The 27,055-nt window shown below is 40.1% G+C and overlaps 1 long non-coding RNA gene across 1 annotated transcript in view; it reads left to right on the top strand.

Moving 5' to 3' along the window:
* Positions 1-362: 362 nt before the first annotated feature.
* The window catches only part of LOC137464955 (uncharacterized), a 31,761-nt gene continuing 5,068 nt past the window's right edge, over positions 363-27,055 (top strand). The window contains exons 1-2 of the long non-coding RNA XR_010994501.1: positions 363-541; positions 26,501-26,699. This is a non-coding gene — a long non-coding RNA (uncharacterized lncRNA). The remainder of the gene's footprint in view (positions 542-26,500; positions 26,700-27,055) is intronic.

Consider the following 27,055-nt stretch of genomic DNA (forward strand, 5'->3'; position numbering starts at 1 on the left):
TGTCTTTTTCTCCCAGAAAACTTCTAGTCATATGGCTTCAAAGCTGTTAGTGCTTACAGCATCAAGGCTATATTGGTGGTTTTGTTTTTCCATGGAGAATTTACAGCTCTGTGTAATCACAGAGAGTAGTGGAGGAAGGAAGGCAAGAGAGAGGTGGTATAGGTGTATTGCAGTGTTAAAATTAAGGTCCAACATTGCTTCAAGTCAGTCAAGCAGGAAACCCCATTCCAACCTGCAAGGGCCTAGTTTTGGTCCTCATATGATTCTGCATTCGTATAGGTTTACTGGAACAAAAGGAAGGAAAATTTAAAAATCAACATGGTCTTTGTTTTGATTGAGTGTGTCTGTCTCCATCTCTCCCTCCTACAAGATCAATGCTGTGTTTTTCAGTCACTTATGTGTTGCATGGATTGATAAGGAGCAATGTTTACTGTGCTGCTCAGCTTTGACTAAGCTGCATTAACATTGCACGAACCTACCTGCCCATCCTGGAATGAAAGTCTTGTGGCCACTCTTAAGAATTAGTATTTCTGCAATGGAGGTGAGAGACAAAAGTCATAAAGTAAAACAGACTTCCTATATACTTTTTTTCCTCAGTTATGTTTGTATGTGGTACTGTTTGTTTTGCAGATGTGTCACCCTGAAAGGTGAAAATTATGTGAACTATGCGTTAGCCTTCTTGTATTGGTGTCTTTTATTTTGTGATCTTCAGTTACCTTTGCCGGTAAGTACGGTCTGAGGTCTCAAAGATTCTTAGAAAATTTTTCAATTTCTCTTGTTTACTCATGTTTAGCCACATTTTTTATCCAAGGAATATTTAGGAGTCAAAAAATTAAAGTGCTGCCTTGCTTTCTACACTGCTTATTTGATTGCTTGTCAGCTGGTTTGGTCTGTGTTTATAATTTTTATGCCAATATGCTCTAACAGTTGCAAAACTGTTGGCATTGACTTAGTTAATTCTTATGAATTTTCTTTTCTGGTTGACTCATTATTCTGTTTCCACTAAAGGTGTCCTAGTTGGGTGATAGCTGCTGTGTGTGAGAAGTGTGGAGAGTAACTTATGCAGAGACTTGTGGTGCATGGTACTAACCAGGCATGGCCTAAATTAACCCTGATCTGCACTGCTCAGCAAGGAGCTGTTGATTCAGTAATTCAATGAGTCCTCCCAAGAGAGGTAGGCATATGATGGATTTCTGAGGCCTGACCAAACCTGTCCCTGGGGGTAACATAGGAGAAAGTAAGCTTCATTTGTTCTCTTGCTGTTTTGGCCTTTCAGTTTCATTTAGAATACTTCAGTTCAGTAGTTTTGAATTTCCAGTTTAGTAGGTGTTTTGCTGTCTGGCAGAAGTTACAGTGTTTATCAGTGTTTCAGGAAAATGCTGTGGGGATGGGAGGAAATGAATGAGTATTTTTATGCAGTACATGTTTCTTTTGAAGTTAGAGCTATAAGTGATATTTAAACCTCAAACACTGGTTTGGTAACAAACTACCTAAGCCTATCAATAAATCAGCTTTTCTTCTATGAAGATTTTTTTTCCTTTGAAATTGTTTTACGAATAATGTAGTCTCATCTCATGGGACAAAGAGAGGATAATGTTTATGCCAAAAACTTCACAAGGTCTCCTCCCTGAGTGCAGATGAATAGATAAATTAACTCAAATATCTCTAGAGTAGAGATTTGACATGGAATATAAGACACCCTATGCTTACCCTCTATGATATTTAGAATCTTGAATCCTATTTTATTTTCCAGAGTGACATATGTGTTGGTATTTTACAGTAAAATTTTTATACTGGGTTTTTTTGTCTAATGATCGAGGATGGTCTTGCAAGAGAGCAATAAGCTATAATGAAGAGTCATGACCTTTTTCATCCTGAAAGAATGGGCCCAAGAATGCTCTTTCTTTTTTGCTTCTGTGAGAAGCTGATGTCTGTAATCTGGATTTTGCAGAAGTCAGTGTACCCAGAACCCATCTTATGGCCAAAAACCTCTGAAAACCATGCTGTGGTAGGTTAACAGAGAATCCCCTCTGAAGCAAGGAGCAAACTACAGTTTTACCTGAAAATATATCCTCAGACATCTGAAGAGGTCCCTAAGACACCTAAAATTCCAGTATGATAACCATATGTCTTACTTAATGCAGACCCTGGTCTGTGTCATATAATTCTAACTTAAATGAGTTTTTCCACAGTAACAATCTTTTCTCTTGAACACAACTCATTTTGCATTTAACAGTGTCCAGTAAGATGTTGTCATCTTCCAAGAGTATACCCAGAAGAGACAGACCTTTCTACTCTAAGAACCATACCAATGAGATCTGGGTCCATGTTTTCACAGTGAGTGCTTTATGTAAAGACTGATTTCTTAATTCCAAATCTCTTTCCTCCTAAAGAGAAAAAGCCAAAGCAAAAACCTAATCCTGCCTCTCGGGCTCAAAGCTCTGCAGCTGATTGACATTATTATGTTGTGTCTGAGATTGAAAGTAGAAAAAGGCCCTCACAGAAATACCAAAATCATCCTTTTATGTCTTTAATGTGGAATCTTTACCTGTTTAAACAGAAGGATTTGGTTTTGGCCTCTCATAGGAAAATGCAGAGAAAACTCACAAAATCCAAATTCTTTCAAAACATAGCTGGCTGTATAACTGCCATGCATTATTTTTAAGGAAATAGCTGCAAGGTTATTTATTAGCCTGACAACAGAAAACATGCTGGAAGCCCTACAGAGCTTTGAGTTTCTGCTTACAGGCACAATCCAAACACTGGGCTTATCCACAGGATCATCCCCTAAGATGTCCCTAAGACATGAAGCCCTTACTCTTCCCACAGGTCAAGTTTTGCTGTCTGTTTTTAGTATTTATGTCAGGTGCTTCTGGGAAGAGATATATATGCTAGTAATTGACATTCTGCATTACTGAAGCTCTTTCCATCTTTAGGTTTAGGTTTTTCTGTGTCTTCCCTCTGCTTATATGAAGATCCCTTTGCCATATCCTATTTGCCTCAAGAGTCCTCAAGCTGTAGAGAAAGCACAATTTGTGATGGATAGAAAACAGATAGGCAGATATGGGTCTGTATTTTTTATATTTTGACATCTTTTTAAGTGACAGAACTAGCTTTAAGTGATGGTAGTAGCTGAAGCTGAATGTTTGTTCTTTATATCATTGTCCACTGACACTTTATTACTTTGCAGGCATTATTCAACTTCTCATTTTGACATATTTTCAAATTATGTGTTTTTTAATTGTGACCCTTTAAGACATAATGACATAAAAATCACACAGGAGCTAATTGAAGAGAAGAAGGACCTTTCAAGAAGGTCCTCAAGCAGGACCTCAAGCCTTTGCTATCTGATGTGCCCTAGTCTATAGATGAGTTATCACAATACTTTCTACCATTACCTCTGCTGTGTTCCACTTTTCTTCCCCTAGGTCCTGGGCAGCGGGGGTGTCCGGCTAGCACGCTGCTCTTGGTGAGACCAGGGCCACCGCATGTGTTTGGAGCTCTAGGGCTGAGCCTCCGCGTGGGTCTGCTGCGCCATAGCCAGACGCTGAGGTGAGATAAAGAGTGAGAGAATGGCGTACTCTGCTCACATGGTTAAGAACTCTTTATTCCTGCATGGCTGCAGTGGTGGATAATGCAGCTGTTCTCAAGCCAGCATGGGCAAAATGGCGCTGGGGTACCGGGAGCAGGGGATTAAACAGGGGGTGGGCTGACAGGGGTGGAAGCCCCCCTCACCCAGTGGGGATGGACAACAGGGGAGTGACGCGGAACACAGCAACCTATGGGAATATTACAGAGGTGTGTACAGGGTTCTGGGACAAATGGGATTACAGAGGTGGGGTGATTGATACAGAACATTCCATGGGGAAGAAGGGAGTGGTTACAAGACTGACATGACCGAGCTCCTGTGATACAGCTTGGAGCAAACCATTATGAGAGGGAAATAGGGGTACATAGAACCGATCTAACTAACATTCATTAAATTCCCTAACTGAACCAACCCGGGATGCAACAACTTCCAGTACAGTTTCTATGCAATCACTGATAGGCCTTTCTATAGACTGCGCTCAAATGTTGAACCTAGTTCTCTGGCATTGTAGGGTAAGGTTTGGGATGAGGCACAGAGTAGTGTCCCTTTGAGAGTTACGCTAAGAAAAACCAACTGGAATCACTTATGAGCTGATTTTCCAAGAGGAATTACTTGTTGCATGCTCTATTTTATAGCCTGTCCTCTTTGCTGGAATTTGGAAGAATGAAGCTCATCAATCCTCATCCTTCCAGTGCAGTACACAGGGTTTTGGCACCTTGGATCTTTAGTGTACTACCTAGTTTTCCACAGCAAAAATTGATAGCATCATGACTCATACCAGTGAAAGTTTCAGACAGATCCCTTTCCCTCAGGGAATGTGAGTGTATTGTGTGTGCATAATGGAGGAAAGGGCATAAGGGCAGGGAGAGAGCACTGAACTTCTGGAGCCATACTGGCTCCTGACTTACTGCTGTAGCTGACTCTTGCCAGTATTTACAAAGAAGGTTACAACAAATATTTGATTGATTGGTAGTTTATGTTCATCTCTTCATCCTATTGACCATTTTAGGTTTGCACTTGGAATCTGTGCCCTCATTACTATCAGTGAAGTACTTCACACTCCCTGCTTTTGTCAACAGCCACTGCCACTGCTTCTTGAATAGGGTGCTACTCTGTTGAGCAAGTTCAGTGTCTCTGCCCTGCATGACTGCAGAGGTGACATTTATGTTCTGTTTTGACAAAGAAATTACTGACTGGACAGATCCCAGGAGAGAAAGAGTCATGGGTGGTTTTAGCACTTATGAAGCTTGGGTAGGTACACTCTGGGCTCAATACGTAGGGGTTTGTGTATGTACACTGAAGCATCCTGCAACCTTTTGTGCGTGTGGGATTTAACAACTCTACTAATTCAGTGTAAAAACAACTTTTCTATTTAGCAAAGACATCTCTCTTGGGAGAGAGTCGAACCTGATACCAGTTTGAGTGGGATTTGAACCTTTTTTTGTGTTGTATTTCTGTTCTCTGTTACATAAGGGATGTTAGTCAACTGGGTTGTGTTATGTAGCATCAATAATTGACCACAGGCTGGGGATACTCTACTACAGATGGAAGCAGTATATTTCTGAGATCAGTGCATGAGTCTGTGTTGGTGAAAAAGTAATTTCATTGGTGAAAAAGTAATTTGTTTCCACTTTTGGAGTTGTAGTAGAGGACTCTCACAGCTGGGAAACTTTGTGCTGAACTTGTTAGCATGGCTGGAAAGGATAATTCAGACAAAGCTTCTGAATTAGGGAAGCTGTATTGCCATTCTTGAATTTGGGGAAGAGGAAGGCCAGGTGGGAATGGAAAGAGAATACTTAAAAATTGTTTTGTTCCTTCTTAAAAAGAACAGTTACTACGGTGTTGAAATGCTTCAGTTTTGAATTGAAAGTTGTGGACTATAAACAAGAAAGGTCTTAAATCTTGGTGAATTATCAGGTTCAGTCCTCACCTTGTTAGAAAGATTTGGTAAATTATATGTGGCCTGGGTACAGATCCTATGTGGAGTTGATGATCTCCCAGGTATGGCAGGTGAAAAAGATAAGAGATACAATAATGAAGAAAGACAATATTCAGTTACTACCATTGTGATAAAGATTTATTTTGTCCCGTAGTAATATTAAGATCAGAAACTGTTTGAGGCCATAAACAAATTTTAATGAGTGTGATCTGAAGGATTTGAACCTGAGTTTCTTACATTAGTAAAGATGAACTCTACTCTCCACACTGAAAACCTGCAGAACAATTTGATTATCCACATTACATGAAAAGTTGTAGTGCAGTCTACATATATTCACCAGGCATAAGCAAAATCCAGAGTTATCAAATTATGTATTTATGTTTGCTGAATGTATTTTTCATAGGTGTTCCTTTAGATCATGTAATCCCAATATTAGGAAAACCTTATTCAGTAGTCAGAAACATTTTGTAGGCAACAAAGCAAGCTGCGCTACTATCCATAATACTTGTATGTTTGCAGTAACTAAGTAGTATGCCAAAAGCTTATTATCAATTTAATTATTATTTCCACTGTTGTTTAAAATTTGCCTTGCATAAGTATTATATTTCAGGGGGAGCTAGAACAACAGAATTTTCTTTCTGTGTCCAGTCTTCCTTTCTGTCCCTCATTACTTGCATAGTGTTTTTGAAGAAATGCTGAAATGTTGACAAAATTTCCATAGGAAAAAGGTGTCACTGGAAATTTGTAATAGTTTTGATCTTGAAGGGTCTAATTTAAATAATAAGTAAATCAGAACTCTTTGTGATAATGATTACATGTATGATTCAAAGCATGCAGAGAAAGACAGATAATCAAAAAACCAGAATAACTTGTTAAGTTTTATGTGATTCAGTGAGGGAGTGAGTTTCTCTACCAAGCACTAAAGAAACTGGATGGAATACTGCCCTTCTTGTATTCAACAACTCTGTGTTTGTGGTGGGTTGACACTGGCTGGATGCCAGGTACACACCAAAACTGCTCTCTCACCTTCCTCCACATGAGAGGAGAAGAAAGTGTAATAGAAGCCTCATGGGCTAAGGACAGAGAGAGATCACTCTTCAATTACCATCATGGGCAAAACAGTCTTGACTTGGGGAGAATAACTGAGCTTATTTGAGTAGAAGTAAAACAAATCTTAACCACACCTTCTTCCCACCCCTCCCTCCAGATTGCTTATGCTGCTGCTTAGGGAGGGGAGTCCTTTCACTACTGCAGTGTAGGATCCTTCCCATAGGAGACAGTTCTCCATTAATTTCTCCAGCGTGAGTGCCTTCCTGTGGGGTGCAGTCCATCAAGAACAGCTTGCTCCAGCATGGGTCCCCATGAAGTCGTACGTCCTACCTGGAAACCTGCTCCAGCAGGAACTCCTCTCCCTGGGTCTACAGGTCCTTGCTAGGACCCTGTTTCAGCATGGGCTTCCCATGAAATCACAGCCTTTTTTTGAGCATCCACCTGCTCTAGCATGGGTCTTCTTCATGGGCTGCCGGTGGATCTCTGCATCCCCGGGGACCTCCGAGTATTGCAGGGGCTCAGCTGCCAGACACCATGGTCTGCACCATGGGCTACAGGGGAACCTCTTCTCTGGTGCCTGGAGCTCCTCCTGTCCCTTCTTCTGTAGTGACCTTGGTGTCTGTAGAGTTGTTCTCTCTGCCTGCTCTTCTCTGGTTGAAATTACATCTCCATGATAGCTCCTCTTCTTTCTGCAATATATTAATGCAGAGAAGCTACCACCATATTAGATGAACTTGGCCTTGGCCAGTGGTGGATCCATGTTGGAGCTGGATGGCATCTGCTTTCTCTGACATGGAGGAAGCTTCTTATAGCTTCTCATGGAATCAACCCCTGTAAACACCCCTGCTACCAAAAACTGGCCATGCAAACTCAAGGCAGTTGTTTAAATAAGGCCAAGATTTCACTGGCTTTGTGATGCCTGGTACTGATTTGCAGTAAGGCCTGTCTACCTCATTCTGAGGGTCATTTGGCTCTAATGTGGGAATAGCGGTATTTACCTCCAATTTTAAAGCCTTTTTTAAAAAGCTAGGACAATATAAGCCATTCGTTAGGTCAACAGGTATCCAGTCCTGGGAACTGAAGCATATAAAAAGAAAACCAGCAAGAATTGTCCTGATGGTTTGTCCTGCGCTCGAATGCAAAGGTGTGGGAAAATAAAATGGTCTTCAGTTTGACAGATGATCGGATGGAGAATAATCTCAGTGATTATTTTCCCATGAATTTGTTTCTGAAATTCATGACATGGGGACGTCCATGAGTTTTACAGGAATGGTTGTGATGTAGTGTCTGAACTTGCACTTTCTTGGTGGGGCATTTTGTCATGCTGTTGAAGTGTGTATTCAGGTTTACAAATTCAAGGACATGGTCCTGTCATTGGGACAGAGAAATGGCTGCAGGCAAGCAGAGGGGCATTTCTTATTTAATAACTGCACAGCTTTTGTGGCTATAGCTGTAGAACTTATTCTAACACTCAAGGTGGCTATTGCCATTCATTTTCTTCTTGTATCATGAACATCGAGCAATGAAAAAAGACCAGCCTCATACACTACTGGAAATGTTCAAACATTGCATAAAAGTTTAAACACCTTATTTATCCAGAGAGAGAATAACAGAACCCTTAATGCTGGAAAAGACTGAGATCATCAAGCCCAAACTTTGAACACCATATTGTCAGCACAAAATGCCATGTTGAGTTGTTTCTTGAACACCTTCAGGGATGGTGACTCCACCACTTCCCTGGACAACCTTTTCCAATATCTGATCACCCTTTCTGTGAAGGATTTCTTCCTAATGTCCAATCTGAACTTCCCTTGATGCAGCTTGAGGCCATTTTTACTTGTCCTGTCGCTTGCTACCCAAGAAAAGAGACCTGCTACAGCCTCCTCTCAGGCAGTTGTAGAGAGTGACAAGGTCTTCCCTGAACCTCCTTTTCTCCAAGGTAAGCTCCCCCAGCTTCCTCAGCTGCTCCTCACAGGACTTGTGCTCCAGACCCTTGCCCAGCTCCATTGCCCTTCTCTGAACTCACTCCAGCTCTTCAGTGTCTTTCCTGTAGTGAGGAGCCCAGAGCTGGACACAGCACTGGAGGTGTGGCCTCACCAGTGCCCAGTACAGGGGGACAATCCCTGCCCTGCTCCTGCTGGCCACACCATTGCTGATCCAGGCCAGGATGCCATTGGCCTTCTTGGCCACCTGGGCACACCCTGGCTCATGTTCAGCTGCTGTCAATCAGAACTCTTTTCTGCCAGGCAGTTTCCAGCCACTCCGCCCCAGCCCGTGGCACTGCCTGGGGTTGTTGGGACCCAGCATCTGGCCTTGTTGAACCTCATACTGTTGCTTAACACAATTTACTTTTCAGTATCAAAAATGACCCTAATGGACCATAAAATATCATGGTTCGTAATCCAGCTATTAACAAACAAACAAACAAACAAGAAGATATTTTGAGACAGATTTTTGTTTGATTCTGGTTTAGCAGATTTTTTTTTCCTTTATGACTGAAATACTATAAGTGCTTTCTTATGTTGAATTACTATACCCTCACAGAGGTTTATAGGCATGCTACAAAGGATTTCCAGCACATTCCTCTCTAAGGTGAATGAGTTGGTTTTAAGAGGCTTTTAATGAGTCACAGAAATACATGCAGTATTTTACATATGAGTCACTACAAAATATGATCAAACATTAGTTTTATATTTCTTAAGTAGGAACATTGTAAATATATTTCCATGATGGTGCATTTCAAGGCATTTTGTCTTCTGGTTATTTACTATTTACTAGCTATTATGGCTATTGCTGAAAAATAGAAAATTGCAGATAAAAAATTCTAATATATATCAAATATTTATGAATAAAAAATTACAAATAAGAATATAGCAGAGTTCTTAATTTCAGCTAGTTAGGAATGGGTTGCTATTGTATGATGGTGAGGAAGATACTTTACATGTTGTTGTCTGTTTTAATCACCTCACCTGTCTTTGATATTCCAGCCAAAACAAACTCCACTATTTCATTTCAGTTTTAGGGATTTATAACTGTAGTTGAATTTAAGAATTCAGCACTCTTTTTATATATAAGACAAGAACATTAAATAATCCCAGAGAATACAGTACTATGTCTCGAGCCCTCACTTCATAAAATGATGCTGGAATGTTTATAGCAGCTGGACCTGGGACTGACAAAAGGAAGGGCTGATTTCTGTAGAAATTACTTCCTGACATCCTCATTAAGACCTTCCTTTCTGATTCCCGTGGTATGTGGGGCAACTTCCTTTCTCCCTTCTCCTTGACAAAACTTGTTTAAGAGGAATGTGAAGGCTGGGTGTGATCTTCCCAACATCAGAGTGAAAGGAAGTAGCATACCAAACAGATGATGGTATAAGTGCCGCTGAATCTAATTCCACCTCCACCCCTCTGGGTCACCACTCAGCAATATTTCAAAAGGCTAAAGTCAATAGTCATAACAAAAAGCCCATTCAAGATCTGTCAGTATTAGAAGTGGAGATAGGAGAGGTAATTAAGAACTGAGTTTATTGATATGCTGCATTTTTTTTTTCTGGGTAAGCTGTGCTGTCACTTTGTAAGTTCATAAGGTAAGGAGACTTCTACACCAAGTATGCACTGAGAAGTGCAGACTGCAACTCCTCTTTATAGAGCTGGGTAAACCTGTTCAGCATGAATAACAGTACATAGTCTCCCGACAGGCTTTATTCTGATTTCAGTAATGAGAATGTCCCAATTCCTGATGGTACTATCTTAGAGGGAGAACATGGAAGGTGAGAGGTTTGCATGTTTTATTAACCACCCCTCCTGCAACTCTCTCACATTTCTCATATCTGATACTGCATTCATTTATGTGTGAAACACTTACAGCTACCCAGCAGATAATACTTTTTGACACCACATTCCTGGAAAGGAGTGATTAGTCAAACAGCACTTCTAAAGCATTCATGGAAGTAGGGATTTGGAGGGAGAGATAACACTGTCTGCCTTTCTAGGCAGTTTTACCTCTGCATAGTTTTGTTGCTTTCTGACTGCACTTCATGTTAAGCACTTCTGACTGGCTTAAATTTGCCTCTGCATCAAGAACATCAAGGGCATCAGGCTGAGGCTCAAGTGCATTGTGTGGGTATCGCCTAAATGAGCATCTGTGGACTTGTGGCAGAATGGTGTTACTTGTGCAGCGCTGTCCACCTGCAGACCCACTCCATGTAGTGGTGGTAACGACTGAGTCAGGCTTGTTTAAATAACTGTCTTTGTGACATGACCTGTCTTTAAAGAATTATTGTGACAGTCACAGGCAGACGCCAAATCCATGTCTGTGAAAACATCTCGCTTAAGCATCTCACAATTGAAGTTTAGCCTGTCTGTGCAATGGCAGGGGAGATATAAATTGTGAAGAAAATAAAGACATCAAGAAGCTGTAAAATGTCCATTAACTAACTCCTGAGATCTCACTAGACTGAGACCAACTGCTTTAAATGATGAGTGACTCATGCAGTGCAAAGAATGAGCTGCTAATTACCTCACAACCACACACACCTGAGAGCACCAAGTACCCATTCACATTTGCTACCTTCTCCATATTCTTCAGTACAGTTTTTAGAATTTGTTTCTGTTTCCAAATTCGTATTTTAGGATCCTATATACCAAATCTCAGAAAACCAGGAACTGTTTTTCACAGTGTTACACAAAAATCACAACAGTAGCTATGCATTGTATGACTCCTACATAGTTTTTTGAAGAAGAAAATTTGCTCTGCACTCTTGCACAACCTGACTGTAATGATGATGCAGTGTGTATGAACGATAAAAGAAAATGATTTGGCAAGGAATTAAAAAAAATATAAAGATGAAAAGTACATTAAAATTTCCTTTCTAATATTGAGAAGATATATAAACCTAGCAATATTAAGATGATTGCTTTGGGTTACTAGAATTTGAATATCATTTGATCTCCATTTAAAATATCTGCATATTTTTGTATGACAAACTTTGATAGCAAAGTCAGTGATAATGAGAGTTTGATGCTTTACTTCGGGACACTTTTGCTTATAGCTCAATGATACTGCTGTGAGATATCTTGTGATATTTTGTCTGAGAAGGAATTACCCTATAATATTTAAACATTACTTCTTTGGTGTGTGGTTTGGTTAACATTCTTAAAATACCTGGTTAAAATTACTTAGCCTTGATATAGAATTATCTAATCTTTTAAGACATACTGATTTTTGCCACAGCAAAAAGAGCTTGCACTCTATAATGCAAATATGTAGAACATGAAGATTTATACCTGTCCACAGGTGTGCTGAAATTCTCTAGAAAGTCAGGACAAATAGCAATACGTAACACTAAAAAATACTAATTAGAATAAGCATTTTGCAAACTTGCTGGAAGAAATATAAAAAAAAGACAACACATTCTGAAAGTACAACATATGGTACAAAACCAGTTGCAGGAATGCATTGTGTAAGTACTGTGGGCTGAAATTCCATATCTAAAACCTATGGGTTTAGAAACTGCTTTACAGCATCGTTTAACAGCTAAGGTGATTACAGCAACCTTAAAATGGAAAGGTGACAGACAATCACCAACCAATGGAAGGGTAACAGGAACACATAAAACACAGTGACTTTTTTAAAAAATTGATATGGAAGAAGAATTACTGAGTTACTTTCAAGCAGTACAAACAACCTATTTCAAATGGGTCAGCATTTTGATTTTCTATTTTTTTTTAACTGGAGGGAGAACAAAGTTAGTTTGTTTAACCGTAGATAGACAGGATTGAAAGGAGCACTCAGGAGAAAAAGAGTCACTACAGAAAAGCCAGATTAATTGTTGCAGCTGGTATTGGATGTGGAGAATGGGTCTGGCCCAACATGCTCTCACAGCAGAAAGAGAGACTCTAGAGTTTTCACTGTCAGTTTAGAAGTAAATAGTTAAAAGAATGTTTTAGGAGAACTAGAACTCTATTATGGAGCTGAAAAATTGTCCATATGTAGATTCAAATTATGAATCTGAACATGGAAAAAAAGGCTTTGACATGGGTCTTGTTGATGAATCGTACATGTGTGAAGTTCTCACAGGACGAGAGCTTATGAGTGGAAAAGCAATTAAGACATAAGAAGCAAGTAGTAACAGCAATGAGTCATCTTTCAGGTAAAGCAAGAATGAAGGTCTACCTCTGCCTTCTCTAGCTGGCCAGCTTGCTGTTAAATGATCCAGTATAGGGATAAATTGTGACTTGGCAAAGTTTGCAAATTACACATAATTATTAGGACAGACCAGTTATAAATTGATGGCATAGGATTTCAGAAAGATTTTTTTTTAATTGAAAAACAAGATGATAAAATGGCAAATTAAATGTAAGGCTAGAAAGTATGAAATAATGCACACGGGGGGAAAAAAGCTATTATTAGAAGTTTGCAACAGCCTTTAAATTAGCACCCTAGAAAAAGTTTTTTGAAAGCATTACTTCACTGTGGGTTAGTTCCCCTAGTAATAATGCTAGAAATTGTTGCTGTCTTCTAGTTATATGGGGGAAGAGAAAGCAGGGGATGGCTTCCAGACTTTGTCAGTAACTTAACTGTGAGTGTCCTCAAATATTAACAAATAAATAAAGAATAACGAAAAAAAAAACAAACAAACAAACAAACAAACAACCAAACCTGCTCTGTGCTACTGGAAAGCCATGTATTATCAGTGCCTTGAATATTGCAAGGAAACTTGATTACCCTTTGTCAGAGAAGCAGCAATAAAAGTAGAAGATAGATTGACAATGTTGTCAAAGTTGAACAGATGTATAGAATTGCTTCTGTCTGGGGAGAAGTAAAGTGGGAAACTTAATCTCAGATAGTAACAGGTCCCACATAACTGTGCAGAGTCTGGTAGAGTGTCAAAATGTAGAAATGGCACAGAGAAGGTGATTAAAGCATCATTTCCCACCATGCAAGAAATCAATAGGATCAGGTAAAAAGTTATAACTAAATGAAATGGAAACTATCTCTACAAAAAGTATATAATCAAATTAAGGTGTCCATTGTAATGGATTTGTTAAACGCATAAGTGAATTAAAAAAGAACTTGAGCAGCTTGACATACCACAGTCCATCATTGGCACAACTTCCAGTTTGACAAGTACCTAAATCACTAACTGAGAGGACCTGAGAAGATATATCAGTAGAAAGGTCACACACTCCTTGCCCTATTTATTATGTTCCTAAGCCCTGACTCCTGGCTACTGTCACAGCCACTGTGGTGGGGCAGATGAAGTGGTGTCTTAAGTAAGTGAATGATTTTAAAATACATCCCTGGTAGTGAAAAAAACAATGAAAGAAACCTTATTCCGCTGGTATTCTAGCAGTATGAATACTTTTTTATCTAATGCAATCTTAATGCCAATTAATCATAAGGGTATCTGAACAAATATTTGCATTTTAATAGGAATGACAGAAATTTTTATATTGAACATGTTCTTGATTCTTCCTGTGCTCAGAGGAGCTGACTCACCAGCTGATGCTAATATCCAGTTTGTACTAGTATGTTCAAAATATAGCGGTGTAAAATTACTCACATTGCCACTTCATTAATTTACATACTAAATGTTCCTCATTTCAGTGCTGTGAGTGAAAAATACAGAAAATGACAAATAACAGAGAAGAGGTGGTGAAACTTTTCTGTTCCTCTATCTAAACCCACATAGGCATAGGGACAAGAAAGTGTTGCTTTCATGGTGCATATTTTAAGTGTAGGTATTAAGCCAATAGCAATGATTTTGTTGGTACATTTAAAATATTTGTCTTTGAAATCACTGAAAGTTTTGGAGTTGGGAAGGGATTGCAGCTTTCATAAACCATATACAATAGGTTTAAGAGTATGAATACATAAACCAGTATTTTTTTGCATTTGCCTGGTAAATCCAGTCCTAATAGATCTAGATGTTATGAAACCAAAAGCTGTGGTAATGCCCTGTCCCTGTGACATGCCAGAAAATCACTTGCTTACTCAGTGACCTTTGGAGAGGCAGTGTACAAGCTGTCTCCTGGGAAAGTCACAAACCTAGAAAAGCCTGTTGTTCATAGCCTATGTCTTAATGAAGGAAACTCCCTTGTGCTTCCTTGCATACACACTCAGTGTTGTCTAGGATGACATCTTGAGATCAAAGCATTTAATGATGCTCTATCACATCAAGGACCAAGTAAAGCACCAAACATGCTCAGAATTAGCCACGCTTTTTCTCACTAAGGGGGAAACTTCATTGGATTTCTGATTGCTGTGTACCCTAACCATCAGTAGGATAGAGAGTTTCTCCTTCTAAAGTAGGGACCTTCAGAGTTTGCACTGGGCTGAAAAACTTTGCAAGGTTCACAGGCTGTGCAGAATTACACCCCAAGTGTATAAAGGAGCAATGCTACACATGTACATACTTATATGCCCTCTTGGTCAGAAGGAATGGTTCATGCCATTAAATTGCCTTCAGAATGACAGGGCACCCTGACAGCTTCCATTCTAAAAAAGTGACCAGGGAGTTTATTTTGCTGAGTCAATTAGGAAATTGCCTATTCTTAGGAAATAGAAAAATCCCAAGGAAATCTGAAAAATATAGTCCTTCTGAGAGAGGTCAGATGGTGATTCCCAAGATGAAGACCCTGTGGTACAGGGACATATCTATCTTGGGCATACCTGCTTGAGCAGAGGTGAGTTTGCCCCTTTCAGATTCCCTCTCTTTACATGTTTACATCTTTCTGCCTGTGATGGGTCACTGAGTGCAGGGTGGCAGCTAAGGACAGTAATGCAGGAGGGACTTGTGGGCATTTTGTCTTCTTTCCAGATCCTTGCCATAGTATGCAATATCAAAGAGAAGAAGAACCTGGTAGAAAACATGTGCTAGGATTGCTACCAGAACCCCTGGAGGGGTGAGAAGGTGCAAAGAGAGGCTGATTTTGCGTGATTTTTATACTTTTAGAGACCACATTGTGTTAAGGGCTATGATTTCATAATACTTCTAAGTACATTTGAATAGTTTCCACCGACTACACAGAAAACCACCACTGTTAGTAATTCTAGCATGTGCAACATACATAATGTAGAACCAGATAAAATTGGCATCTGTTTGCTATGAGAAACCTAGGCAAAGACCTTCAATACCAGAAAATACCAGTTTTAGTGTAACCTGAAGAAAGAATCTTATGTCTTGATCTCCAAACCACAGCTCCTGGCTCTCATGAGATGGCTTTCAAGTTAATTGTCTCCTGAAGGTTATTTCTCAGGTTCTTGGCACTTCTGTTGGCTTACTTGGCTTGTTACTCAAGCCTGGCATTGTCTGTTGGTTATTCCTGGTATTCATCTTCTTGCTGCTTATCTTGGCCTGTCTGTTTCTCATCCTCCCTCAACAGAGTTGGCATTACTACCTTCCCAGGCTCTTCTCTTAGAAGATATTACAATTTTTTAATCTCCCAAGGCATATCTATTAATTCTTCTAGCTGTTTCCTTATCTCTACCAAGTTTCTCACCTGTTCATTTCTCCAGAGCTGTTACAGTGCAGCTCTTACTTATTCTATGACACTTTTTAACCTCCCTCACCATACTTCTTCGTTTACTTTTTCATATGTTTAATCTCTCATGATCTACTTCTCTCCTCTCCCAGCTGATTTGGTTGTGGTAGAGTTGCTATGAAAAACCCTGCTTTGTCAATTCCAGTCTGTCAGAGCAACTAGTGTGGCAACAGGGGTGGACTACACAGGTGCTTAAAAGGTCTGCCATGTTCAGACAGTTAATGATGCATCCAGCACCATAGATGGGCAGGTAGAACACCCTAAACTTGGGCTGTAAATATCAGTAGGACAGCAAATAGGAAATAGGACTGAGTTTATGGCTATAGTTTTGCACAGAGACTTTTGAGAAATGAAAATATATTCACAAAGGTAGATGACAGTATTTGCATCAGTGACAAAAGAAATCTCTAGCAAGGATTTCACATCTCTCAGACAGCCTGTCCCAAAATACACATCACCCTCTGCCCAGGCCTGCGGTTTCTTTTGTGGTTTCACTGATGCCATTTGACAGCTCCTGAGAGTGAGATGGTGAGAGAAGCAGAACTGGGTTCCTCTGAGTCTTCCAGGAACATGTGCCCTCTGTAGCTTTTCCAGACCTGCTGGTAGTGTTTCCTCATCTGTCTCAAGAGCTGCTACCCTTTCACTGATCACACCAGCATCACTAGCACCAGGCCCAGTTACTCTGCAGAAAACCCATTTATGGGCTGTAAGTCTGAGCAGTGCAAGAGTCTCCCCAGTCTGGTGCGCCTCACTGCAAGTCCACAACATGCAAGTGCAAAGAGTTTGACTTCAGTCTTTGCCTGGGCCCTCTGTAAACTTTGCACCTTCTCTCTCTAGCACAGCGAGCTCTTGTTGTTCAGAAGATGTTATGTACTGATTTTTTCCTGCTTCCTGCACTGAGAAAAAAAACTCTTTACTTGGTTTTTTTTTTTTCATCCTTCATTGCAATTCTGTGCTCAGCAATTTTTTCTTATTACTTAATATTGCCTGTATTGAAGGTACAAGATATATACCATGAACAAATGTTGTTAGTTTTAACTAGGTCCTTTTCAGACAAGACAAAGGATTTTCTGCATCATATATTTTCACTATAGCATGCACTGAGTTCTTCCCTTCAGTTTATCGTGTTCAGATTACCAGCACATGGAATGTATGTGGGTTGTGATTTTAATTTGCTTATTAATGAAAAAGCAGCATTACATCAATGGCATTCATGCAGATGAATCCCTCTACTATGATGAAAGAATTTATCTTCATACTCTAAGAATGCAATTCTCCTGAGTCAAGTTCTACTAATCAGAAACTATAAACAGCCCTGCTCTGATGAGCAATACCAAGTGTGGGGAATGCAGGTAATCAAAAGAATGTGGCCTTGCAAGCAAAACCCCTGAAAATGTGCAAAGGCTTCTGTACAGCATTCTCCTGGTGTTCATAAAAATAAATAACTATAAATGAGGGTACTATATTTTTAACATGTAGGAGCTGCAAAGCACAGTGACTCAGAGGTACAATTAAAAAAAATTATTATTGGAGACAGAAATAACATGCAATTATGCAGCAATAAGAAAAACATTTGGAATCAACCTTTTCTTGGTGATCTCCTACACATTGCCATTTCCTGCTTTGAGCCATGTCAGAAACCTCTTACTAAATAAACCTTTTCTGGAAGCGCAAGCTTTTTATCTAAACAGGAGATCTCCTAAATTAGAGGCAGAGCAATAAATTTCCACTTGGAGGCTTTGCTCCACCTTTTTTCTGATAGTAAGAGACTAAGAAAAGTCATCACTGAGAAAGAAGTAGAAACGAAACCAGATGGCTGGAGATGTCTCCCATATATTGTGGTAATGTCATGACTGCTTTTAAAGCTAAGTATTGGCTGCAACTTGATGCTGTGTTTTGTAATTCTGTTTCTTAGGCAATCCTAGGTGGACAAGAAAAGAAAGCATTAGGTCAGAGCAAAGCCACTCAGCATTCAACTCTAGAAGGTTTTGGGGAATTTTTGAAGGTCCCCTGAAACATTTTAAAAGACTGCCCTTTTAGTGAGCATCCAAGTTGCAGAAGTCATGAAGATATGGTAATGCACTGAGTTCCTTCATACAAAAAGTAGGGACTTTTTGTCCTTTAACAACATTTTTAGTTGGGTAAGATGGCAAGATTGTGATAAAAGAAATTCTGACTTGCAAATATATTGCTCAGAGTTTACAAAGTTCTCAAAATTATGAGTAAAACTGAAAGAAACTGAAATCTGTCTTTTGGATCTAACGTGCTTCTACCTGTGCTACATATGCATCTTAGACAATCACAAGCAAAGGGTTTAAATTTGTAGTGATTTGTAATAAATCATTGTCTTAGGCTATTTTTGAACAATTCAGAAAAATAAAACCCTTTTTTGCCTTGTGGCCTAATTTTCCTCACTCACAAACAAATTAGTTGTCTTAATGGATATGAAGCAGACAAAAAGGGCAACATAATTCAGGATGACATGCAAAACAAATTCCTCAAATCTATCCATTTCACAGTCCTACGCTTTGAAGAGGCTGTAGCCGAACCAGCATCTTGCTTACCTTCCACCTGCCAGCCTTCACCACGGGATCTGCAGATGAAGGATTGTTCTGTCCCCTCTCTTTCCATTAGGTATCTGATAAACTGCAGGGCCCTGATTGTCCCCCTGTACTGGGCACTGGTGAGGCCACACCTCCAGTGCTGTGTCCAGCTCTGGGCTCCTCACTACAGGAAAGACACTGAGGAGCTGGAGTAAATCCAGAGAATGGCAATGGATGTGGGGAAGGGTCTGGAGCACAAGTCCTGTGAGGAGCAGCTGAGGGATCTGGGGCTGTTTACCTTGGAGAAAAGGAGGCTCAGGAGAGACCTTATTACTCTTTACAACTATCTGAAAGGAGGCTGTGGCCAGGTGAGGGTCAGTCTCTTCTCCCAGCAGGACAAGAGGAAATGGCCTGAAGTTGCGCCAGGCGAGGTTAAGATTGGACACTAGGAAGGGTTTCTTCATGCGAAGGGTTGTGAAGCATTGGAACAGACTGCCTGATGAAGTGGTGGAGTCACCATGCTTGGAAGTGTTCAGAAAGCTTGTGGATATGGCCCTTGAGGACAGGGTTTCAAGATTAATATGGTGGTGCTATGTTAATGGCTGGCCTTGATGATCTTAACGGTCTTTTCAACCTTAAGGAGTCTACAATGTGCAGGTAGACCTAACTGGCCTCTGCATTTTGGAGGTAGGAAATTTCTCAAACACATGCAGCAAAAATATGCTTTAGATCCCAGAAACAAAATCTAGCATGACACTTCATGTTTCACAGAGGAGTGATTTTGAAGGACTTCCAAGGCAGCAGTGTTGTCAGTTTGGGCTTTTTTTTTTTTTAGCATATGCCTGGAATGGCTAGACCAGATTTCTACTCTTCCCTATGATCATAAAATTATCTCACCAAAATGTTGTGCAAACACAGGTCTCTCTTCTGCAGAGAGGAGTCAGGACTGCTGACTTCCATCTTCCAGCTTCTTAATCTTCACTTGCACTGAACTCTGTAGAGGTGCGTTTTGGCAGGGGGACCCTCCGGGGGTGTCCCTGGGGGGTTCCCCAAGGCTGTGGTTTCACTGGTAGCAGCAGGCAGGCAAGGAGACTCCACATGGCTTCTGAGGGTGCTCATTAGGTGAGGGTTTACTGGGGGGTCCTACCCCCAAGAGGCAGCATGGTTTCTGAGGGAGAGGGGGGGAAAGGGGAGTGAGGGGGGAAAGGGGAGGGGGAGAGAGCAGCGGCCAGGGAGAGCCAGCGAAGAGAGAGAGCGAACCGTCCCCCCTGCACACTTAACAGGGAGATTCAAAGTGGGTGCGGAACAGATTGGGCCAATGGGATTACAGACCCAGGATACTGCAGGGGAGGATCACAGGCTTGGAATAAACCATACATTTTCGAGGGGTGAGACATTTAACTAAAATATAACACCACAGAACTCCATGATTTTTTGCTGCTGAGCACTGCACTTGGCAGAACTACATAGAAGAAATACATCCCTGAATCTATCTTCGAACATAGTGTCTTCCTGCTGTTTACAATGAGCCATCAGTTCTCAAATTCTGGCCCAAGCTGCCACAGTGCTTTAGGAAACAATGTGAGCTTTGAGGCAGAATCAGTGCAGGGGGCATCAAACAGTGATCTAAATTATGATGGGGAAGCAGAAAGAGGTACAGAAACCTCACTGTGTTACTTAAAAGCAGTGTTTATGGATATGACCGCATAAAACCAACGTGGTCTACAGAGGGAAAAAAAATAGCTTTATACCTTGGACAGTAGAACGCATCAGTCATCAAAATAACTGCTTTTGCCTTCTTGTAAATCTTGTCCCTATTTTGGGGTTAGTAATATTATTGCAGCTTTTTCTTAATGGGTAGTAGACCATCTCCTTGAGTCTTAGGAAGAGCTCTCTGAGCACCTGAAATATTTGGTGCATTTGTTCTCATGAAGAGCATGCTGTTAATTTATTTTTTCCGTTTTGAAGGGTTTTGAGATATCAGCCTGGTAAACTCTGCAATTCTCTTTTCAAGGAAAAAAAAATTGAAAATTAATAATACAACACACTGGAAAGTAGTGCTGCCAAGTCTGACACAAGCTGCAATTTAGCTGCTTGAGCATGGTTTACAGATTATTTGCAGTAGTGTAGGACCCGTTTTGAGCTCAGAGATCAGCCCAGGTCAAGAGACAGTTTATGCCCAATTCAATAACTAGCCCTAACATGGGTTTGCTGTACAGAGATACCAGTCTTGACCTGAGGTTGGTAGGATGGACTGCTGTGAATTGAGTTTGACAATGTAATATGTTCTTATGTAGGTGGTATGGAATATGTATATCCAACCCTAAAAAATAGCCATGCAGACCTTGAAAAGACAATGTAAATTCACGAATATAAGTGAGAAAGAATTATGCTGAGGTATTGAAGTTGTGACATCTGCTTAGAGTTTTTCCTGTGCTTGGTTACTCACAATCCTTCATTGAAATTTGTTAGGAGTGTGCATAGTGGCACTGTGAAAGGAGAGATGAGCCATACCATGGTCCTGACAGAAGTGTTTGGTGAATGGGTCTTCAACACACTGCTCCCACAGTTATTGCCCAGCACCACACTTGCTATGTATGTTCTCTGCAACTGTTCTAACTTCCTTGACAGTAGATATGGCATTGTTTTGTCTTGCAAATGCATGAGTTCCCGGAACAGGGCAAAAAGAATCTGGACAGTTAGTAAACCAGACTGCATTCTGTAAACCATTGCCTGAGAAGTGCAAAGGGATTGCTCTTGTACAGAAAAGTCCCAAGCATCCTGAGGAAGCTTCTCCAGTAAGATTCAAAGACTTGGTCTAAAAGCATATGTGTAATTATGTGCACCAGCAGTAGCCACCTGGCCATTATTTATTTTTGTTTCATATGTGTGAGGAAAAGCTCAATACCTTCTGGATATTGTGGTTTACACCAGAATTATTCATGTCTTTTCCCAGGCCTCTATAAGCTGGGAAAGTCACCTTGTGTTCAACCAATACTGGGTGTATCCCTCTTTGGCTATTGTCAAGGAGCCAGCATTTCATTTCTCAGCAGGCACATTGCAGTCACATAATGGAGGCAGGAACTCAGCTGAAATAAAGCAATGCTGAGAGCTTGTCAGAAATGTAAATGATATTGCACCTATTGTCAGCGGCATATCCTCCATTGTTCTCACAGTTGTTTCCCAGATGAAAAAATGCTGGGAAGCCTGCATGATGAAAGCAGAGCCTGTTTATTGTAACATGCTCTGTCATGAACAGCTAACTGATCTCATGCTGCAAGTAGCATACTTCTGTGGAAGGGAAAACTGAGTGCTGAAACCAAGTGTTCACCGTGCTGCAAAGCTGCAGCCTCAGAGTCTCCTCTGGCTGTGTCAGTATCACAGGGAAGGCTGAAAATGAAGTTATCAGGGGTGGGGAAAAGGTGGTTCCTGCTGACCTATGCTGGAAGTAAAGCTAGAAGGATCTCACAAGGTTTGTTCCAGGAGAGAAAAGATTGCTTTGTGGGGGAAAGAGAAAGAACAGGAATTTAGACGAAAGCCAAGCAAAGAAAAGCTCTAACCCGAGGAAGTTCACAAGGGATTTCTGTACACAGTTTGTTTAGCTGTCCTTAAATAATGGAAACCTGAGAAATGTTGGATTTTAGATACTGAAAATAAACACACAGCATGTCAACAGAAGAGTTACAAAGAAAGACAATGTAAAATAATTTTCCAGTTCCTCATCTTCCTTATAATCACACAATATAAAAATAATAGCACAGTTGTTTTTTATTATTTCTCTCCAAAGTTTCTTTGATACCTTCTCTGTAATGGTGGCTATTTCAGTATACCTCAGCAAATTTAGTTCTAGCTATCTCATTAGGACAACAGCAGTGGCAAAGTCAGATGCCGCTAATGACATCATGTATTTATATCACAGAAATACTGCTCATCACTTTTTAGAAGAGTTTCCCATGAGGTAATGTCGTGAGTCAGCATGGAGGCTGAACAGCATAGACACAATGAAACAGGTAATTTGAACAGAGATAAGTATGATTTGTTTTGTGCCTGTTGCCTTTGACCAGTGCTCTCATCACACCAAGGCTTTATGTTTTTCCCCAACAGTTATGCTTGCAAAAATGGTAAAACTGTAGGGATACATTTCTGTATCTGCACATTCCTGGAAGAAACTTAAGGGAATAAGCTAAGAAAATTAGTTGCTTGTTGACAGTAAGCACAGAAAGTCAAGTTTGGTCTGTTGACAACTTTTACCATTGGTAGAGGTGACATATTTGTTCCTGGTTTGGTAGAAGCTGGTGTGTATATATGAAAATGTTTTGCTGCAAGAAGAATTCTTTTTTCCTTATCAGAAAGACATCCTTAATATAATAATAAAAACATAAAAATGAGCAAGTATGCTCTGTGTATCAGTTAGATCTTCTTCCATTTCCATTTAACTGCCTTTCACTTTGCTGGGTGTAAAGGGAACCACTCTCCTCTGAGACCCCTTCCATTCTGGTCTCCTTGGAGGCAGGGGAACAAAATGGAAATTTGCATTCACATCAGCTTGTTACTGATCTTCTTGAACCCTCACCTTCCCCTTCCTGTAGCACCACAATATAATAGATCAACAATTTATTTCATGGTAGAACTTCCATGACCTTTGTCATAAGCCTGAATAGCAGAGATACCATACAGACATGTATTTTATTTATTCACATAAACCTTTATATGGATTACTCTGTGACATCATGACAATTTTTTTGGTGTAGAGTGCATTTGTCCAGTCATTTCTAAAACTCTGCTCTGTCACTTGGATTCTAGAATTAATCATCTGTCTCTATTTTGCATTTTAAACCTGTCATCAGGGAATAGCATAGCAAAACCTGTTGCAGATATCTTTCTACCTCCATCTCACCTACCTTTAATCCACTGAGTGGGTGTTTGTCTTTGATTGTAAGAAAGTTCTTAGATGCATCACTTTTCATTTCCAAATACCTGGAAGGCAACCTCCAGTAGTTTGACCATTTTACTTATCCTGCCCAAATTTGAGGCAAGGTAAAAAGGACATTCTGCAGTGTTCCCTATGGCATTAGGATTTTTGGGGCATTTATTGACCTGATAATGTTGCACAAGGAATTTATGAGTGGATTTTCTTTTAGTTTGTCTGGGTGAAATTGCCAGATTGGAAAACTATAAACTCCAGAAAATGTAAGAGTTTATTTCAATGTTTGAGCTAAGAGAGAAACCTCCAGTCTCTTGAGGAACTGTTAATAAGTCAAATTGCTTAAGACCTTGTTAAACCTGACCTTTTCCACATTAAAAAAAAAATCATTATTTTATTGGTTGTTGAACATTATTTTGTGATTAGAACTTTCCGTATATAATTGATGGAAGTAAGGAGGGAAATGACCATGCAGAAGCACAGTAGTGTGTGAATACAGAGTATCACTAAATACTTTTGGTTAAATGTGTCTAGGTTTGGATTCATATCCCCAGACACATAGTCCTCTTAATTCTGGTCAAAAGAATCCTGATTATCTAAACAGAAGGGAAATGAATACAATTAATCGAACACATACAGAGTTTTGTTATATGAGCTCGTGTAGAAAGGAAGTGAAAAAAAAGCCATTGAATTAATACAGAATGATAGTAAATATTACACAAACAACAAATATCACTACTATGTTCTCTCATCAAATTTAACTCACTCCCCCATTCCAGTACTATGGAACTTCAGTTTAGGTGGTACTGAGACCTCCTGTTCAGCTCTCAGCTGCCTTTTTGCAGCATTGTAGAGCTTGCTTTATGCCACAGTCAGACCAAATGTGACACAAAAACTACATTGGGTCAACTGCAACTGCCAGATGGGAGGTTCATTCAAATACTTAACATCCTTGTATTTAAAAGCAGTTTACAAAAAGAAGGAAGGAAGAGTGCATTAAAAATGTACTAACTGTGAACATGCCATTCAGCCTCCTATTAAAGTCTGCGTGTTGGGATTTATTCGTCTCCAGTTGCTGTGCGATGTTCTCTTCAGACTGGCAGGTAAGGTGTTTTTCTCATGTTGTTGGATCTGGATCCCATATAGGAACATGAATATGTCCAAAAATCTGATTGAAAAAACAAAAATCCTCTTGAACCTGAAAAATCAGAGACGTGGGTATCTGACTGCAGCTTGAGGCACAAGAGTCATCTGGGGGCTCTTTGAACCCAGACACAAGGTGGCGTATGCAAGGAATTGCATAAACTCATGAATTTTGGACTTTTGTACTTAATCCAGTGACACTGGAATAATTTACTCATAATTTGCTAATTATGGAATAATTTGCTTATTTGCTGGAATAATTTACTAATAATTTACTCACTTTGTGATGAGTAGTTCTGTGCTGTGCATAGTGAGGGGAAAATTTCTCCTCCCCTACTGGCACCTGTGCCTCCTCTCTCATGGCCCTATGGAATGCATCTCTGCTGCTTCTCTGCCCTTGCTGCTGTCCAGAGGAGGTATGCCCTTCTGGGTCCACAAACAGCTTGTCCTTTTCCCCTCACAGCAGGACCCGGGCCTACGCTGCCATTTAGAAGGAGGACCAGCTAAGGATGGTGTAGCAGAGAGCGTCTTGGACTGGATCGTCAGCAGTATTGGATTTTGGGAGGATGGGCAGCTCGAGCAGGCAGAGGAGTGGTGCCCTTGGCTGCACTGGGGAAGTGGGACACATGCAAGGGGCCCCAGAGTCAGCTATGCTGAGAAGATGGCAGTGTTCCTTTTCTGCAGAGATGCTGGATGGCAAGAACAGCCATACAGAAAAATTATGCAAAGATATAGAACAGTGCACTTGCAAAAAAAACAACTTGTAGGCAAGGTGTTGTGATTTACACTGGCCCTGCACAGCACTGTAGGATCTGCCTCACATTTTCCCTTGAAAGTAATCAACCTAAGGAATTCTGCAGTGGCACTTACCTTATTATGAAAAGGACAGAGCAAGGCTCAAGTGAATGTCATCCTCTGTTTCACTGTTACTATACCTGTGATACAAAAAATATCAAAAGGTGATCCACAGACTGCTTTTCAAAATATAAGTAAGACACCACAGTCAGGCTTCAGATTTTAATTTATTGCACTTATTTTATTGCTTTCATTTTATTTATTGCTTGTATATGAACAAGGGAGAGAAAGTAAAAATGGAATGTGATATTAGAATTTGTCTATACACCTTTTCATTTTTTTACACTAGTCATGAAATGAATAAAATAGGTCAAATAATGTCAATAAAATTCAAATATAAGCCTAATTTTTACTAGCAACATAGACAACTTTTCTTTTATGCCCATGGATTTTTCCCTTCAGAAAAATAAATATTCTTTAAATCATTGCAAGGCGTGGATAAAGAGATTTCCTCTAGGATACTGCTAGAAACTATTTAAAAGTTCAAGGGAAGAAGTTTCTACAGCTTTCCTGGTGCGACAGTCCTGAAGCTCATTAGTGCTTATTGAGTCTTTCCTGCTCTTTAGGTCCACCCTTCCTTTATTTTTTTATAGTGAGCTATTAATTTGTAACAGTAGAATATAACAGGAACCAGTCTTATTTGCAGCAAATCAAAACCCTATATAACATTGCAAACTCCTACTAATGTTTTCTATTATAACATCCAATAATTCTTGCTGACTAGATTACATTTTCATCCCGATCCATATGGCAGCACTTTCTTCGGGAAATGAAGTTGCTTTACTTGGCTTGAAATATAAGTAAAACCTAACAGAAACCTTTCCCTGAACCTTTTTTTCTCCATCTAAGCCTACTTGTGTTTGTAGTAATTCTGTATAAAGGTCACTTCCAATTTTCTTCACCCTGAAGGCTTCCCAGTAAAACCTCAGAAGATGTCCTGACAAGCTCTGCTTGACATCTGCTCCTCCAGTTTCACAGTGATGATGACACCACCATGCTTGCCTCCCTGGGAACCTGGCAAAAGAACCTGACTGTGCACAAAGTGAGCCTTCACTCATTAAAACATACAGAGACATTGTACAAAGAAGCCTTTTGCACTTATCTCCAGGTAAGATTTTAAAAAGCAGAAAAGGGGTGAGAAGATAGGAGAAGAGGTTTAATACATTTTCTTTTATAATAATGATTTCCATAGGACATGGAGAATAGCAAATCCCAAGTTTCTGAAGATCTTATGGACTATTTAATCAGACATGCATATGTATCATCACATGTTAATGCATGGAAGTTAGAGACCTAATTAGTGCAGGCATACAGAGTTTGTGAGCTGTGGTGCTGTGAAGTGCAGTCCCACAGTAACCTCAGTGACAGGGGTCACAAAATGCTGGCACAGCTGTCGGGAATGAAAGTCATCTGACTTGAGTGGAAATGCACTGACCTGTTTCCCAAGCCAGTTTGGCCTGGAGC

This window comes from Anomalospiza imberbis, chromosome Z (genome assembly GCF_031753505.1).
Source record: "Anomalospiza imberbis isolate Cuckoo-Finch-1a 21T00152 chromosome Z, ASM3175350v1, whole genome shotgun sequence".
NCBI lineage: Eukaryota > Metazoa > Chordata > Aves > Passeriformes > Viduidae > Anomalospiza > Anomalospiza imberbis.